Source organism: Talpa occidentalis, unplaced genomic scaffold, assembly GCF_014898055.3.
Source record: "Talpa occidentalis isolate TD23 unplaced genomic scaffold, MPIMG_talOcc4v2.1 talOcc4.13, whole genome shotgun sequence".
NCBI classification, from domain to species: domain Eukaryota; kingdom Metazoa; phylum Chordata; class Mammalia; order Eulipotyphla; family Talpidae; genus Talpa; species Talpa occidentalis.
In genome coordinates, this window is record NW_023601322.1 from 64,978,112 (window position 1) to 64,995,572 (window position 17,461).

The 17,461-nt window shown below is 38.2% G+C and overlaps 1 long non-coding RNA gene across 2 annotated transcripts in view; it reads left to right on the top strand.

Annotated features, from left to right (window-relative positions):
• LOC129145619 (uncharacterized) overlaps positions 1-17,461 on the top strand; it is a 649,656-nt gene that overhangs the window by 562,804 nt on the left and 69,391 nt on the right. For both annotated transcript variants that reach the window (XR_008551418.1, XR_008551419.1), the window contains exon 5: positions 16,454-16,553. This is a non-coding gene — a long non-coding RNA (uncharacterized LOC129145619). The remainder of the gene's footprint in view (positions 1-16,453; positions 16,554-17,461) is intronic.

Sequence of the window (17,461 nt, forward strand, 5' to 3'; positions counted from 1 at the left end):
CCTGTTTTCATCCCTTGGACTAGCACATCTACATTTTTGTTTTCAAAATCAAAACCATCCTTGCTACTTTATAAAATCCTGGAGCCAATTTAACAGCCCCACTGCTCTTAGTTGGAATTTCAGAAAGGAGCACAGAACTAGAATATTATGAAGAGTTGATAGAGTAAATATGTATTTTTATGACATCCTTGGGAAAAGGAATACCTAACAGCCATGAACTGGCAACTAGCTTGTGCCTATTATAACTGATAGCTTACAGTGATGATTCTTGTCACTAAAAAGTATACAAAGTTCCTTGGCTAGAAAAAGTGTAAGAAGATGAGGCATGGACTATTAGAAACTTATGATTCCTCTGGAATAATAATGTAGTTTATAACAAATAATGATTGCCAGAGGCTGCTAGAATTAAAGAGAGAGAGATTTTCTATTTTCTTCTCTGCCATGCAATACTTAAATATTCCTCTGTGGCCCTTCATTAAAGCACCTGAACTGATAATATTTGTAACCATCTACACATTTCTTTTTCATTCTGTAACTTTTATCATGCCTCTCAATTGAACTGAAATTCTTTATGGACCTCTCTTCAAATATAGTTGGAGAAAAGTGAGTTTAAAATACTCTAAATTAATAGTGCTTACTCCTCACATCACCTATTTGAATCAAAAGTCAGCTCAGGTACAGACCTGAAATCTGGACTCAGATCTGAGTAGATCATGTCTTAGTAAGACCAAAATTGTGATTCCAGTCTACTGTGGGTAAATTTTACTTACATATACAAGATGCCAGAGAATAGTCCCTATTCTTTTTTTTAAGATTTATTTATTTATACAAGAACTGGGGTACAGTCAGAGGCGCAGGAGGGTGAGAGAATTCACAGAGACAGAGCAGGGAGCAGAACAGGCAGACGGACTGAAGACACTGCTGAGGGAGCAGCGGGGGAGACAGGAGAGGTCTGCCACGCCATGTGGGTTTCTCCCCGGCTGGTATCGAACCTGCACTACAGAGTCTGTGGACAGCCTCACAGCGCGGCGCTCAACCTGCTACACCACCGGGGAGGCCCCAGTCCCTTTTCTTTTCTTCATGTCTTCGGTGGAATGCAAATTTAATGTCTTTTATGAGTCCAATATTTTCAGTCCAACTATCTCTGATTATTTTGTAACTTTTTTTTCCAATTTTTATGCCTTCACTGTTTTTGCAGCATAATTACTAGGAAAGTTTGTTCCAGGAACAATCTGAAAATAACCCAAACCCTATCAGTCAATAGCCATAACCATAATCATCATCATCATCATCTTTATCCTTATAAGATGGTGTCTAAGGTCAATATATTGTGAAAGAACAGATTCCAAAAAACTTAAAATTCTTGTGAGTTCCCTCTGTTAAGTTCAAATTGAAAAACCTAGATTCTCTTATTCCTTTTACTACATTCCATATCCTAGTTTAAGAAAATAAACTTTTAGGAGCTTTTTTGGAGCAACTTAAATGGCAAGTTGAAAATCAAATGGTTTTGACACAAAACCATTTTGATGAGTTAAGTGCCAATGAATATACCATATGGATGAGATTCTTCCTGATGTGCATGTGGGTGTGTTTAAGGGTAGAGCTCCTGGGGCAGAACACATTTCAAATTTGGAAAAACCCATATATTTGCAAAAATCATTTGATACATCATTTCTTTACTGATTCTGGCCTATTTGAAGCGCATGCGTAGAAAAGAGTTCCTGGCCTTTTCTAGAACCTTCCCCTTTTATTTCATATGAACATATTCCTATTCTATGAGGGAGAAAATGCCCAACTGCAGGAATCCAGAGCTTATCCACACACTCAAATCTACAAGCAAAGCAGCAACTGGAAGAGACACTTTGAAATTCCATTCCAATGGAGTAACTGATGTTGGGTTGCTCCATTCGATTCCAGCAGCCCCCCATTGCTCAAAAATAATGTATAGCCCCACCATTCTGTTAATTCATAGGAAGTAAAATCTTTTTTTTTTTTTCATGAACTGCTATCAAGCAGTTTTCCTGAATCCCAAAATGTAACCAGTAATTGAATTTTGAATGTAAATGCAGAAATGGTTATCCCTATTAGCCTTCATCTTGTTGGTTTTGATTCACTGTTTTAATATACTAAAATTATTCTGAATTGTGATTCAGTCAAATACTCAAAGGGAGTTACATTATGCAAAGGGATTTGGATCTAACATCAGTGTATTTAAGGGTTAGTTTGTTATGAATGGCATTCTAGATAAGGCTCAGAATTCTTCTCAAATAGTGTTCCAAATCCTGCTACCAGTCAGTTGAGTTGCCATTTAAGATTAAATCTATTCACTGTTCCTACTTTAGATATTCCTTTTTTTCTCTTCATTTGAATTATTCACAAGTAGCCAGTAAGAATTACAATCCTTAATACCTACATCTCTCTTGTGCTAATCTATTTTAAAGTTTCTGCCCATAGCAAGCCTGCCCAAGTCACCTGAAGTCTATCTCCCCAAAACCTGGGACATTCATACTAAGAATCCCATAGACTTGGAAAGCAGCTATGCTAACCACTATACTCCAACATTCTGGCATTCCCTTAGTGGCAGAGCTGCCTTCTCTCAAATTCTCATCCTGTCACATCCAGCAATATGCTAGCAATGTGCTCATAATAAAAAGATGCAACTTTCTGGGGAGGGGGGTTCCTATATTTTGACTGATAGGATCAAAGCAAATAAAGGATTTATCAATTTTATAGGAAAAAAGAAAAGGAAATACAACATTAAATATGGTTGCTATTGATACCAAGTTAGGTGGAAAATGCTTGCTTTATAGCATATTATGTAGAATAAAGGCAAGGAAGTGCTACTCTTTCCATTTATATTCCAACCAAGAGTTTTATTAATAATACTCATAAGATAGTTCTTTCTAGCATTCCAGTGTCAAATTGGTTTCATTTATTATCTCTATTTGCATAAGATAATAAATCTGGTGAAGGCAGGAATTATTGACCTACAGAACCCCAGTGCTAAGCATGGAACCTAGCATATACCATATGAAAATGAGATTTAAGCAATTCTTCCCTATTCCCTCCTGAGAAACATTGAGCTCTTTCTCTACCATAGTTTTTACATAAAAAAGCAGTTTGACTAAGAAGTGAAAAAGATGCTGTATTCACCAAACTTAGTTTTCTGAATTTAGTAAATCACAAGAATTTACTTTAAAAGCAAAAGTTAGAATTACTGATGTCCAGTCTCTCTCCAACACTCCCCATCTTAATCTTAACATACAACACAAAGAAAAACAGATACACAAAGAAATAATGGAGGCAATTTAGAGAGCATATTGAGGTATTTTGTTCAATAACAGAAGTGGATTTGGGGAGGGGAGGGAAAAAGAAGTAGTGGATTTGCAGAGTTATCCACACTGCCTCTCCAGTCCCTCTTGTATCAAAGAATATTTCTAGTCAAATGGCTGGTATGGATTAGGCCCACCAGTAAGCTATGGAACCAAAAAGTATCAAAGTGGTTCCCATAAAAACAAAATCATCAGTGTAATCTTGCTTGACAGGGCACCAGCTGAGCTAACTATCCACTGACAGTCTCATAACCTCCTGCATTCACCCAGAACAAACAAAAGGAAGTACCTGATTCCAAAAGGAAGAAAAAGAGAAAATGAAATAGTTCTGTCCCATTTGCCTTTGAAACAAAAGGCAAAATATAAGCTAAGATGTAATATGAAAAGCATGGATTTAGTAAGTTCACAGTAGCTAAGTCATTTTGGGTACAAAGTGTATATTTTTTAGTGTACCTGGTGCTTTCAAATCGGGACATTATAATAACTGAAAATTATAGGGCAGTGATAGAGCCTCATGGTTAGCAGCTCAGCCTTTGAAGTTATACAGACCTGAGTTTGAGTTCCTGTTTTCTCATTTTCTTTCTTTTCGTTTTCATTTTCATTTTTAAGCTCTCCCTACCTTGATTCCTTCAGTCACAAATGGGGATACTAACATTTTCTATTGCACAGAGGTGTAATAACATTAACACAGTGCCTGGCACAGAGAAACACTTAATAATGTTTAATATTATGGCCATGATAGTTATAGTTATCTGAGAGAAATTAATTTGGCAAGAAGGTTGATGGATTGAATAAAAATAGCACAGAAATGTCTTATTACCAAGAACATAGCCTTTCTAAGAAATTAACTGACCAGTGAGCCCAATAGTTATTTACAATTCATTTAGAATGAAAGAGACAAACATGCCAGTGTGAAAACCAGGGCTGAGAATTGCTAATGAGGATTGAGACCATAGTTTGAGGAAGAGAAAGGGCAAGTAAATTCAGTGTGCTCTGGTCTCAGACAAGAGCATAGCTAAAAACGTTCTTATATTTTTTGTAAAGTTTTATTGAAATGTCATTGACTTATAACATTATATAATTTCAGGTATACAGCATTGTAATTCACTGTCTGTACATATTATATACCATGATCACCACCAAAAGTCTAGTTACCATCCATCTCCATTTCCAGTTATAAAAATCTTCATAACTTCAAGCAAAACCTGAATTAGAGTTCTGAGCAGTTGTATCAGCTTCCTATCATGTGTTTGCCCTTATCCAACAAAGTGGTCCTTGGAAGATGGACTTTTCACTTGAAAACTAACTTAAGCTTTTTTCTTAGACACTACGAGGTATGCTACACCAGGGGATTGTCAACATGCCTGAGAAAGGTTGCCCAAAGTAACGGTCCTTCTGTTGGAAGGTCACTCTGCGTGCATGTCTATATTTCCTAAATTCATTAATTTGAGGTCCCACAGAGACTAAGATGGCAAGACCCTAACCTCATGGAGCTTGCAGCTCAGTAAAGGACTCTAGTTGGCCAGGACAGTACAGGGCACTAGGAACTCAGCAGAGATACATCCAGGGTATCTGTGGAGCTTAAAAAAAAACATGTAACCAGACCTGAGGGTGATGAGGCTTCTTAGAGAAAATATCTTTGATGGAACATGAGGATTGAATGGGGTTAGAAAGGGACAAGGGGTCAGAGTGGGTGAGGAGGAAAGAGGATAGAACATGGGCAAGGGTTCAGAGGAAGAGGAAGAGCATGGCATATTTGAGGGATTAAAAAATGGTCTGTGCAGCTGCAGCCAGCAGCAGGGAGCACATTCATTTTTGTGATGGATATCCCACATTAATTTGCACTTACTCTGCACCAGACCCTGTGACAAGCAGACCCATTATGAGTATTAGCTCATTAAATCTGCACAGAAATCCTATGAGCTGGAGACGATTGTTCACCTCATCTTACTAATGGGGAAACTGCAAATTAAAGAGGCTAGGATTTGAGATATTAAGTCCTGAGTTGAAGATCTCACATCCTGTGAGCTAGATTTCTATCCAGGTGGTCTGGCTTAAGCACTTACATGCTCAGCCATGGTACTTCCTCAAATGCATAGTGTCCTGCCACCACAGGATAGCTCACCCCATGAGTTTTAAAGCACAGGGGATTGGAAAGCATTTTTGTGTAGATGTTCACATCTATGATTTGCCTAAAGTTAGACTGAAATAATCTGTCCATATTTTAAAGAACAAACAAACAAAGAAACCTTTCCAAATATGTTTCTCAGTGATAGAAAGTATAAGGACAGATTGTTTTACCTCAACACTTTTTTATATAGATTTTACCTCTGAAAAATTCCCAATTCTTGCAGTCTTGATTGAGATTCTTCTGAAATTGTTCAGGGAGCAAAACAGCCTCATCCAAGAGGGTTGTTCTGTCTGGGACTCAAGCAGTTTCAGAGTGTGCTTGAGGCTGAAATTTTATTTAAATACCAGGGGATGGCGCTGGAAGGGATCATGCTCAGCGAAATAAGCCAGAAAGAAAAAGAAAAATACCGGATGGTCTCACTCATAGGAATCTAGAAAACTTAAATAAGGGACCAGGAAAATGAATAACTATAAGAAAGTGAAAATCAAAATCAACAAAAAACTATGAACCAGAGACATTTTTAAGGGGGCGGGGGCGGGAGGGGAGGGATTGGGGTCAGAATGGGGGGGGGCTGCAATTGTATGGGGAATATAAAAATAAAATTTATTATTTAAGAAAAAAAAGAAATAATAAATATCTTGGTAATTAATAAGTTAAAAAAAATAAATAAACTAATTATTTAGTCTCAAAAAAAAAAAATACGAGGGGAGAGAAGTTTTTTACCTAAACTCTGAGTTTCCAGGCCATTTGAGAAAGAAGAAAAGTCCTACGTAAATGAAACTTTTGTACACACAATGGCCGGCTAGAATATTGGTCACTAAATCCTGTAGCAACTAGCACAGTACCTTGCACTTGGTAAATGATTAAAGAAATACTGGGAATCAATGGATAGGTAAGAATGTGACTAAATAAATGAAAGAAGTTTCTCTACTTATTTATTTCTTGGCATTCTCCATAAAAAGAAAAATCTCTTACTAGGGTCAGAATTTATAAGAACTGTTAAATATTCTGTAACTACAAAAGTAATATTATTTCTTTTGTAAGGATACCCACATTGAAAGTAACATTATTCACAATGGCCAAAAGGTAGAAGTAACCCATATGCCCATCAGAGGATGAGTGGATAAGTAAAATGTTGCCTCTACTTACAGTGGGAGATGATCTAGCCTTAAAAAGAAGGACCTTCTGGGCCTCCCCTGGTGGCACAGTGGTTGAGCGCTGGGTTGCGAGGCTGCCCGCAGCCTCTGCAGCGACAGTTCAATCCCCAGCCACAGCCTCTGCAGCGACAGTTCAATCCCCAGCCACCGCGAGGGTCACACACACACAAAGAAGGAACTTCCACAAATCTTGCCATTTGTAGCAACATTGATAGAACTGGAGGGTGCACTAAATATACATTGTTGTAAACCACTGCCACCTCAATAAAAAAAATGAATGAGAAAACAAATTTCTAACATATGCTACAACATGGATGAACATTGAGGACATTAAACTAAATGAAGTAAGCCACTCACAAAAGGACAAGTGGATATGATTCTGCTTATATGAGATGCCTACAGTAGTCAAATTCATAGACAGAAAGTGGAAAGATTGTTGTCAGTGACTGGCAGAATGGAGTTCTTTTTAATGTGCACAGAGTATCAGTTTTGCAAAATGAAGAGTTCTGGTGGTGGATGCTGGTAATAGTTGCACAGCAATATCAATTAATACCACTGAACTTTACATTTATAAATGTTACTATAGTAAATCTAATGTCATATGTATTTTATCATGTTTTTCTTTTTTCAACTATTTGTTTGCTTTTTTTTTTCTTGAGTTAACGTTGATTTACAGCACTGTGTAAATTTTGGAAGTACATCTTCACACCTTGACAAATGTACTTACCACCACCCCATGCCTACCACCAAAGGTCTAGGTCTACAGCCGATCAGTAATAGTAACATAAAAGAGGTTCCCAGATGCCTGGTACTGGAATAAGGAGTTTAGATGCATTATCTTGTCCAGTCTTCCCCAAAATCATAGGAGATAGGTGCCACTATTATCTTCATTTTGCAGATGAGAAATCTGTGCCACAGAGAGATTGAGAAACTTGCCCAAGTTCTTATGACTAATAAGTGGTGCATCCAATATGCAGGCCCAGGCAGTCTGATGCTGAATTGGTGCATTGACCACCATATAAGAGTGTCTTAAGCCATGATCTGAGATTTAATGTTTAACTAAATTATGTTTAATTCATAATAATTATAATGAGTTAACATTTATTGAGCCGTCACCACATATTGGGCAAAATGCTTCCAATGTATTATCTGACAGGTGTCCCAAAAGGACCCTTTTAGGGAAGAATTGTATTGACCCTGTTTTACAGAAGAGAACTGTCCAGCATGGGGTGGAACCATCATTCAAATGCAGGGGATCTGATGACAAAAATGCACCCTTGGAAACTCCACCCCAGCTTTCTCAGAGTGGCAACTTCCAGCCTCGACACCGGGAGATAATTAGTATTGCAGACTCTTGGACATTAGACTGAATAATTGAGAATCTGCGTTTTTCACAAGCCCCCAGTTTATTCCTGTTCAGTTCTGAGTTCTAGAAAAGCAGGGCTGCATTTCTCTCCCTTCCTGGAAGACAGACTACAGGATACAGTAGTGTACAGCCTAGACAAGGTACTTCTACCATGCTGGTGGGGAGTGGTGAAACCTACCCCCTAATAAGAAAAGTATTACAAAAGAGCTAAGCCTGGGAAGTTTCTTATGATGCAGTTTCCTGCTCTCCATCCAAGACCTGCCAGGTCTGAGTCTCTGGGGGATGGATCCTGGAAATCTGCATTTAACAAGGCAATTAAGTTTAAGAGCCACAGTTCTCCCTGGTTAGGCTCAGGGAGAGAATCAGAGAACTCCAGCCTCTGTCCTACTTTCCTATCACCCCAATCCTTAGGTTAGGGAAGTGGACCCCAAGAAACCTGTCCAGAAGGCTGATAATCAGATGATGAGGAATTGCATTTGGCCCCTCTCTGTACATCAATTTAGAACATTGAACCTCAAAGATCCATGTGATGCCACTTAATACAGCACACAAGGCTGCAGGCACTTGCGATTGACTCTAGGGTTATTGACTGGTCCCTATGGAAACAGTTCTTGCCTCGGAGCCTGCCTTTGCCTGACTGCTGCACAGCTAAGGCCATCACCCAAAACTCTTGGGGCAGGTGTTTGACATGACAGCGGCAGCCAGGCCTGAGGCAGACACTAACCGATGCCATGACCATATCTCAGGCAGAACCAGTTCTCATCTGAGCCGCTGAGCCGCTGGCCCTTACCAACTCTGATGATGCTCTCCCATTACTGGCAGCTGCTTTCAATGGAAAGAACCAGGCAAAGAAATATAAGCCAATTGTTTCCAAAACTTTGAGTTTGAAAAAGACAAAATCAGAAGAACCAATAGGAAAGGAACAAGATAGATAATGTGTCCAAATAGTAATGAGAATATGACTGAAGTATAGAAGTACTTATCACATGCTAGGTGCTGCACTAAGGAGTCAACATGTCTCATTTAATTCTCCAAACAACCTTGTGAATCATATGTTATTCTACTATCTACATTTAACATACAGAAGTGAAAAACAAGGAAGGAAAGAAAGATGAAGGGAGGCAAAAGGAAGGAAGGAAGGAGGAAAAGGGGCAGAGATCTTTCTTCTGTGATAGAAGGAAAAATGTGGAAAACCTAAAACAGAAGAAATTTCTCTGAGGAACAAGAATATGAATGGAAACTGACTTTTTACCTTAATTTGAAACAATTGGAATACTCAAGAGATTAACTTGTTTCATGTTCTGTGAACTCAGACAAAAAAAAATTGGCTGAATTTTAACCACCCCCAAATAATACACACACCCACTCAGTGTTTGTTTTCTTAATTATGACTTCTTGGGAATGAATGGAAAATTTGGCAATCCGATTAAATGTAGCTTACAATAAAATAGCACCAAATGGGTGTTTTATATGCCCTTTGTTTCTTATACTCCTTGGAAGATTGTCAAGAGTTTAATGAAAGTAATACTTTGGGATTTAGATCTCTCATAACCAGAAACCAGAGCCTCTCCAACACTAACAGCTGGAAGTAACTCAAATTCTTTGAGCCCATGAGATGAACCAGGCAGACATTGAGCTCAGAACCATACACACACTGTCCCATCGAATGCTTTCAACAACACTACAATGAAGATGAGATCAATATTTTCATATTATGGGCCTCCCCTGGTGGCACAACTGTTGAGCGCCTGACTGCAAAGCTGCCCACAGCCTCTGCAGTGCCGGTTCGATCCCCGGCCACCAGTGAGGGTCCCGCATGGCATGCAGACCTCTCCTGCCACACCCGCTGCTCCCCTCAGCAGTGTATTTCGTCAGTCTGCCTATTCTGTTCCCCGCTCTGGCTCTGATAAATTCTCTCACCCTCCTGCGCTTCTGACTGTACCCAGTGCTTGTATAAATAAATAGATAAATCTTTTAAAAAAATTCATATTATTAAAGAAGTAAATAGATGCCTACATAGCAGGGGGAGGAGCTATTGTGGGAGCCCAGGTGCTGGACTCCAGGGGTGCTGGACTCCCCAATTAAGCTTTTTGCTAAACAGTGAGTTGTAATAATGTTTGCCCCCCAAAAATTTGTCTTTTAAATTAGACAATTTTTGTTTACCTGGTATTCACGGTAATACAAAAAATGTAGTTTGATGAATTGTTTTTAATGGGTTTTATAGAGAATGCCTCAGAAAAATATCACCCCTCCCTGATAGGGTGTCTTGATAAAGGCTGCTAAGGGAATGCCTGTGAGTCCAGAATGTTATTAAGGAGTCATTGAATCTACTTAATCATTCAGCCTTTTCTCCCCAGCCTCCCTGGGCAGGGCAGATTTCACACACAAGTCCACTGGGCATGGTGGATTTCCCCCATAAGACTTTGCATTCATTCACTCAGCACCTTTTAACCAATTGACTTCTATGTTCCAAGCACCATGCTGGGAACTTCAAATGCTATTGTTGTTTAATTCTCAAGAAAGCCCTGTGAGGTAGGTATCATTATTGTCCCCATTTTATAGATGGGAAAATAGGTATTCTTGGTTGTTAACTATAGCTGGGATTCTTAGCACATCTGTCTGTTGACTCTGGAGCTTGTTCTCTCAAGCACTATGTAATAGAATGAAAAGATAGACATGGTACCCACCCTGGAGAGGCTACCATAGCAACAGGGAAGATGTACCTCAAACCACTGGTTGCCCAATTAATTATTTCATTAGACTATAGAAAATACTACATAGCTAAAGTAAAGACTCTATGCATATGTTGAATAAGAGGAACTCACCTAGGGGATCAGGAAAACTCCCCTAAGAAAGCAATAATTCAGTTAAAAGCGCAAGTAAATAGGCCAGAGGAAGAGAAAAAAGGAAAACCATTTCAGATAGAGGGAAACAGCATACATAAAGACTCTGACATAAGAAATACTGAGTTGTTGCAGAAGAATAACAGAGGATGTAACAATGATCTACTGTCGTAATCCCTGCTCTTATACCTCTTTGTGTCATTCTCACTACCAAGCGAGTAACTAGCCTCAGGTTAAATTCCACCCACTATCAAATTCCTTACTGTGTGCCCAGTGTTGCCTAATAGATATTCAACACATCATTAATAAATGAATGAAACAAGTGGACAAGTGAATGAAATGAAAGCTGATTCAAAGACAATGTACTAAGGAGGTGAAAAATTTTAGCTGTAACTTTTCAACATACATTGCTCTTGGGAATGTAAAATGATACAGCCACTTTGGAAAACAATTCAGCAGTTCCTCAAAATGGGAAATATAGAGCTATTCTATGACCAGCAGCTCAACTCCAAGGTATCTACCTAAAGAGAACTGAAAACATATGTCCACATAAAAATTTATACATGAATGTTCACAGAAGCATTATTCATAATACCCCAAAGTTGAAACAACTTAAATGTCCATCAGCTGATAAACAGATAAGCAAAATATATTATGTTCATAAAAGGTATAAAAAAATACTCATTAATTTATAAAAATGAAGATTATACAACATTGATGGAACTTGAAAATATTATGCTAGGTGAAAGAGGCAAATCACTAAACATTTCATATGATTCCATTTATGTGAAATGTCCAGAAAAGACAATTCCATAGCAATAGGAAGTAAATTAGCAGATGCCTAAGGTTAGGACATGGGATGGGGAATAGGGATGGGGAATAGGGATGGGGAGTGGCTGCTAATAGTAATGGGGTTTCTTTGGGTGGTGATAAAATGTTATGAAATTGATTATGTGATGATTGTGCAATCTTGTGAACATACTAAAAATATTGAATTCATATATAATTTAAATGGGTCAATTTTATAGTATGTGAATTATCTCCCTGTAAAGGTGTTTTTTAAAAAACATATAAACTGTGGCTGGTGCTACAACCCTCAAATTTAATACAACTGGGGGTTTTCTTTTTTATTCACTATCAACCCTGAGGAAAGGCTCTGATATTGAATGTCTTCCAGTTTCTTCCTTTCTCATAAAAAGCACTACTTCCACATATTCCTGATAGAAATGCAGATGAGTCTAGGGCTTTCCAGCATTCCACATCTACAGGCCTACCAAGTCATAATCGTCTTCCTCCTAATGAGCTCTGAAGCCCATGACAGTTCTGAGTTATTCAATGATTCAAATATTTCCCTCTACTGTATTTTCTAGCTTTCCTTTCCCAAAAAGAAAAAAAGTCTTTCAGCAGAAAGTTTGAAGTAAATTCTTAGTCTGAACTAAGCAGAACTGCAACAATAAAAACAACCCATGCCCCAGGAATTCTAGTTATGTGGTGTGTTTTCTATAGTAGTTGCAGCAGCATCTTTCTGCAGACTTTGACTGCAGTGTGAGGAATGTGGGTTACAAAAAAAGTCATTTTCTTAGGAGCATTGCTGAACAATAGACTATTGAGCAAACATGTAAGCTTTCCATTTGTGGACATTTTTGTTTTGCTTTTTTTTTTTTCAGTTTCTTTAAAGATTCTTATCTGTGAACTCCAAACTGTAGTAAGAGGTTTAGTCTTCCCATAAAATGAAAGGGTGAATGTGATTTCTTATGCACTCCCCTCTTATACAAGTTAATGGTTTCCCTCAACTCCATTAGCCCCTACTACCCCTCCTCTGTTTTACTGTTCATTTTCAGCATAATAACCACCTCATTCTATGCATCATCTCTCTGAAAATTTCGGGGAATAGCCATGTAAGAGAAATGCACTCTTTGAATTTAGAACAGTACATTATGTGTATACTTTTATATTACGTTCCATTTGTGATGCTCCAACAGCATTGGTTGAGCTCACTGGCAAACTGAAATGACTGCAATGTTTTCCATTTGGAAAGGACAATTTATTTAGCAGATAGAAAATAGCATTTTTCTTTACCATTAAACATAGTTTGGTGTCTTTGCCTGCCAAACCAGTCCTAGGCATCAGCTTAGCAAGTTTGAACTATTTGTCATGGACAAGAAGATTATAGCCACAATGTTTCGGTTTTATTTTTTTAAATCCTCTTCTTCATCCTGAAAAACTAATAAACTTATCGGAAAAGCTCTGTCTATAACATTTTACAGTAGTACTAGTCTCAATACCAATTACAATCTCTAACAGAGAGTATCAGTAATGGCTAATATTTATTGAACTGTTACAATTATCCAGTCACTGTTTAAAGAATTACAGGTAGATGTAGATGTTGATATGTAGATTTCAACATGTAGATTTAACTTACACAACCTCAACAACAATCCTATGAGAGCAATACTATTATTATTCCTATTTTACAGGTGAAGAAATTGAGATACAGAGAAATTAACTTGTCTAAGATCACACGACTCATTAGTGGCACAATTGGGATTTAACCCCAGGAGTCTGGTTCCCAACCCACTGTGCTATGTTGCCTGGTATCAGGAGCTTAATAAGCCTATTCTAGTGAACAAGTGGAGGATATATAGTAACAAAAGAAATCTGTGAGAGCAAGATTCCACCTCCTCATCTCCACCCACCTTTTGTAGGCATATGCCCTCCAGGAAGCCTCCCAAGATTACTATTACTATTGACAGAATAGAAAGGACATTGTCCTAGTCCCTCCCCCTTGCTCTTTCACCTCCTTCCTAGTAATGGAGAGACCTTTACAGGGGATGTGTTTATAGAGAGAAGTGTGTGCTTGCAACACAAGTCAGTTCCCAGGAACACAGCATCAGCGTGCAAATGCACAGGGTAAATATATTCTTTGAGTCATTATGACCATAAGAATAAAACAGAAGGATTCTGGTAAAGCAGATATGAATAGGAAAAAATCTGTAGGAAACTAGAGTTCTGACACTGGGTTTTAACCTTATCTTTTCCCAGCATTTGCATGAGACCAAGATTGCATGATTAAAATTGTACTTTATGAATGAATTTGAAACCCTCTTTTTGTGGCTGGCTAACTATTAAGCAAATTAACCCAACCGCTCTTCCTGGGTTTTCAAATCAGAAGTCAATACTTTCAGGTCAGAAATATTTGGCAGATCTAAACTTTGTAATAGTGGTAGCACTCTCAGTTCCCTTAACATATTCTAGCAGCCTTGGCTATTTATTCAGAAATGTCAGTAGCCATATGACAGCTGACTGTCCTGAGGCTGTGCGCCAAGGCCAACTCTTTAAAATGGTGAAGAGGCGTTAATCTGAATTGAGATCACGTGGGAGGAACAAAAGCCCAGAAACCTTGCCTCACCTGTTGAGAAATTTCAAGTAAGCCTGGTTTAGAGCCTCGTACTGAAATGGCTGAGTATGTTGCTTTACGTGCATTAGCTCATTTAACCTTCCTAACAGTCCTGTGAGATTATCTTCTTATCCTCATTAAAGAGAAGGAAAGTAGAGTCTATTTGAATCCAACTCTTCTACACTAGGAAACTCTTTAATTGAAACCACTACAATTCTCCTGCTTTAACATACATCTGAGCTTAAAGACAGAACCTTTGCAACAAATACCTTACTGGAAACAATTTGACTTATTTCCGTAATCTCCTTGCTAGGATTTTATAGCAGTGGAAACCCATAGATCCAAACATATTTCTCTCAAAAGACTGATTTTTGGCCAATCTGTCCTTTGGGAATAGGTATTATTTACACCCCCAGGATTAAAAAAAAAACTGTAGGTGATAACATTTCTAAGCATAGCAGGTGATAAATTATGTTCTTGTATTGTTTCATTTCAACTTTTCTGCCATATTATTTGGTAATAAAATGTGTTGGTGTTCCATTGTTGCACAACACATCAAGTTTCAAAATCTTTTCCGCAACAATATTTCACTTGATCATTGTAACAACCTTGGCAGTTAGGCAGAAGTCTGTTATTTCAATTTTACAGAATAAAAACTGAAACTTTATGTTACCAGTGTAATGAAACTGCTAAGCAATTGAGTGGTATAGAATAAAACAACCTCTAGCTGAATACAACAGCCGGAATGAACCACTAAAAAAAGTTAAAAGATGCCACTTGCAGAAGGATATATACAGTGTTACATATGTAGAGAATAAAACATTCAAAATAACAATATTTTAAGTTTGCATATATGCATAATGAAAATATTAAGAAATGTATGGGAATAGTTGCAACCAAATTCAGATTAATAGGTGCTCTAGAGAGCAGAATTTGATCAGGGAGTGATAAGCAAGGACGTTGATTTGTGTCTATAGTCAATACCTTGGGGGTGTGATATTATCATTTACACACTTGCATATGTCTTAATACAATAGTTTCTGAAAAAAGAAAAAGAAGAAGGCAAATACTGAGGATAGATGACATCCTGGGCACTGTGCTGGGTATAGGAATGCAATGATGACAAGATGGGCACCGAACCTGCCCACACAGACTTCCTAATCTTGCAGAGAAAACGAAGCATATTTAATGCTAGAAGTGCTGGCAGCTATGGATGCTGGTGACAAGGAGACCTAATATAGTTCAGATGACCTAGAAAAGCTTTCAAGAGAAATCGAAGCTCCAGTTGAAACTAAAGAATGAAAAGTTTTGGTTATTAGGAAAGGAATGAATAGCCCAGACTAATTGTATTTAAAATGTCCATGTCCAAAACTAAATATTGAACAAGACAGGGGAAAAAAAGCCTTGAGATTAGACCATACAATGAAGAAGAAGCTAGACCATGGAGGACATCATAATCATTCCTTGCTAACATTTTAACTTGCTGGAGCCGCACGGTTGTGCCTGCCATGCATCTGCATTCGTGGCATTTGGTAATAGCAAGTACCAAGTGGCGGTGGGGAGAGAAGTAGAAAATCCCAAAATGTTGTAGTAACTTCACCCTCTTGCTAGATCCAGAACTATCCCCATGTTCTACCCTAGAACAAAAGTAATTTCAGCAATTGAGGGCAGGAAGCAAGAGACAATATAGCAGAAATTATGTGAGCAACCTAGGGTTTCCCTCCCCCTTTCCATTGAAGGAATTGCTCTGGCAGATTTCCACATTTTAGGTATTTTACCATTTGTCATAGGCAAGTTACACAACTCAGTTAGTGATTAAATTACCAACAGAGCTGCTGTTTGAGTAGGGGAGGTTCAAGGTTGTTTCTTGCTCCTGCTCATGATTTAATGTGAATTGAATTACTTCTTTCTTAATCTCCTTGTTTGGAAAACGGAAACAAAAATCATGTCCAGGCTCTAGTAGATGGTGTGAAAAGTAGCATACAAGCTCATTCATCAACCACTAGGGTCTCTGTGTCTAACCTTGGTTCCATGTTTAGATTTATAAAGTGTGAGATCATTGTCAGTTTCATTTATCTCTATTATTAAATTTACTGGGCCTCCTTCAAATGACATTATGTCTTCTTATCTAATTCAAATAAATGTCTTACTCATGGCTAGAATGTAGATGGTGAAATCTCCTTAACTCAATAATTGAGATAATATTATTGTTTTGCTTTCCTAATAGAATCTTGAATTCATTGTTCATGCCTGGCATTCCACTGAGTTTCACCAAACTTCTGAAAACTCCTGCTCTTTAGCATATTCTGTCTCATGTTTCTACAAAGGTAAGACATTCTTGACTAGTATTTATCTCGGTCTGTTTATCTTATACAAAATAATCATTCAGTTTCACATTGGTGTTTGTTTACATTAATTATAATTTAATAGAGTGGTAATAGAGTGACTAAAAGTTCAGGCTTAGAATAAGTCTTAGGTTCGAATCTGTAACCCTACAGTGACTTAACCTTTGCTCCCCCATCTGTAAAATGGGGAGATGAGCTATTTATAAAAGTATTGTCTGGGCTGGGCAGCTAATAATAACCATTCAGCTTTTAGCCAGATAGAATAAGACACTATATGCTGTGTTTAGTTTGATAAGAAATGCAGTTTATCATGTATTCATATAAGATTTGAACTAACTTTCTGAACTAGGACTTGTAAAAGGGATTTTTCTCTCTGTATGTAGAATATTTGTATCTTCAAAATTAGTGTTTCTTACATCAAGTATACAAACCAGCATGAATTCATTTTGTTTGATTTGTTTCCATTTTTCTGGTGACTTTCCCGGCTGCCAAAGGTGGGCCCCTGGGTCTGCACGAAGCAGTAGACTGTCCTTCAGCAGCTGTATCGGGTGACTATCCCAAAACAGAGCATTTGAGGTTCCCACCCACAGCAGCCACTGCTGCCTGGTAACCAAGAGCAATAGCCTGTAGGGCTGGAGGCAGGCAAGACAATGAAATAGGCTGTCACCCACAACCAGCCTGAAACAACCAGGGCTGCCACCCCATGCCCCATGCACTTTCTTACGTTTGGGGCTTTATGTGTTTGCCAACCTCTGCCTAGAACAATTTTCCCCTGACACTCCTCCTTCCTTCTTCAGACTAACTCCTCCCCATTTATCAAATATCAGCTTATATGTGACCTTTTCTAGGAAACCTTCTTTGACTCTGCAGACCGGGTGGGACTCTCTATT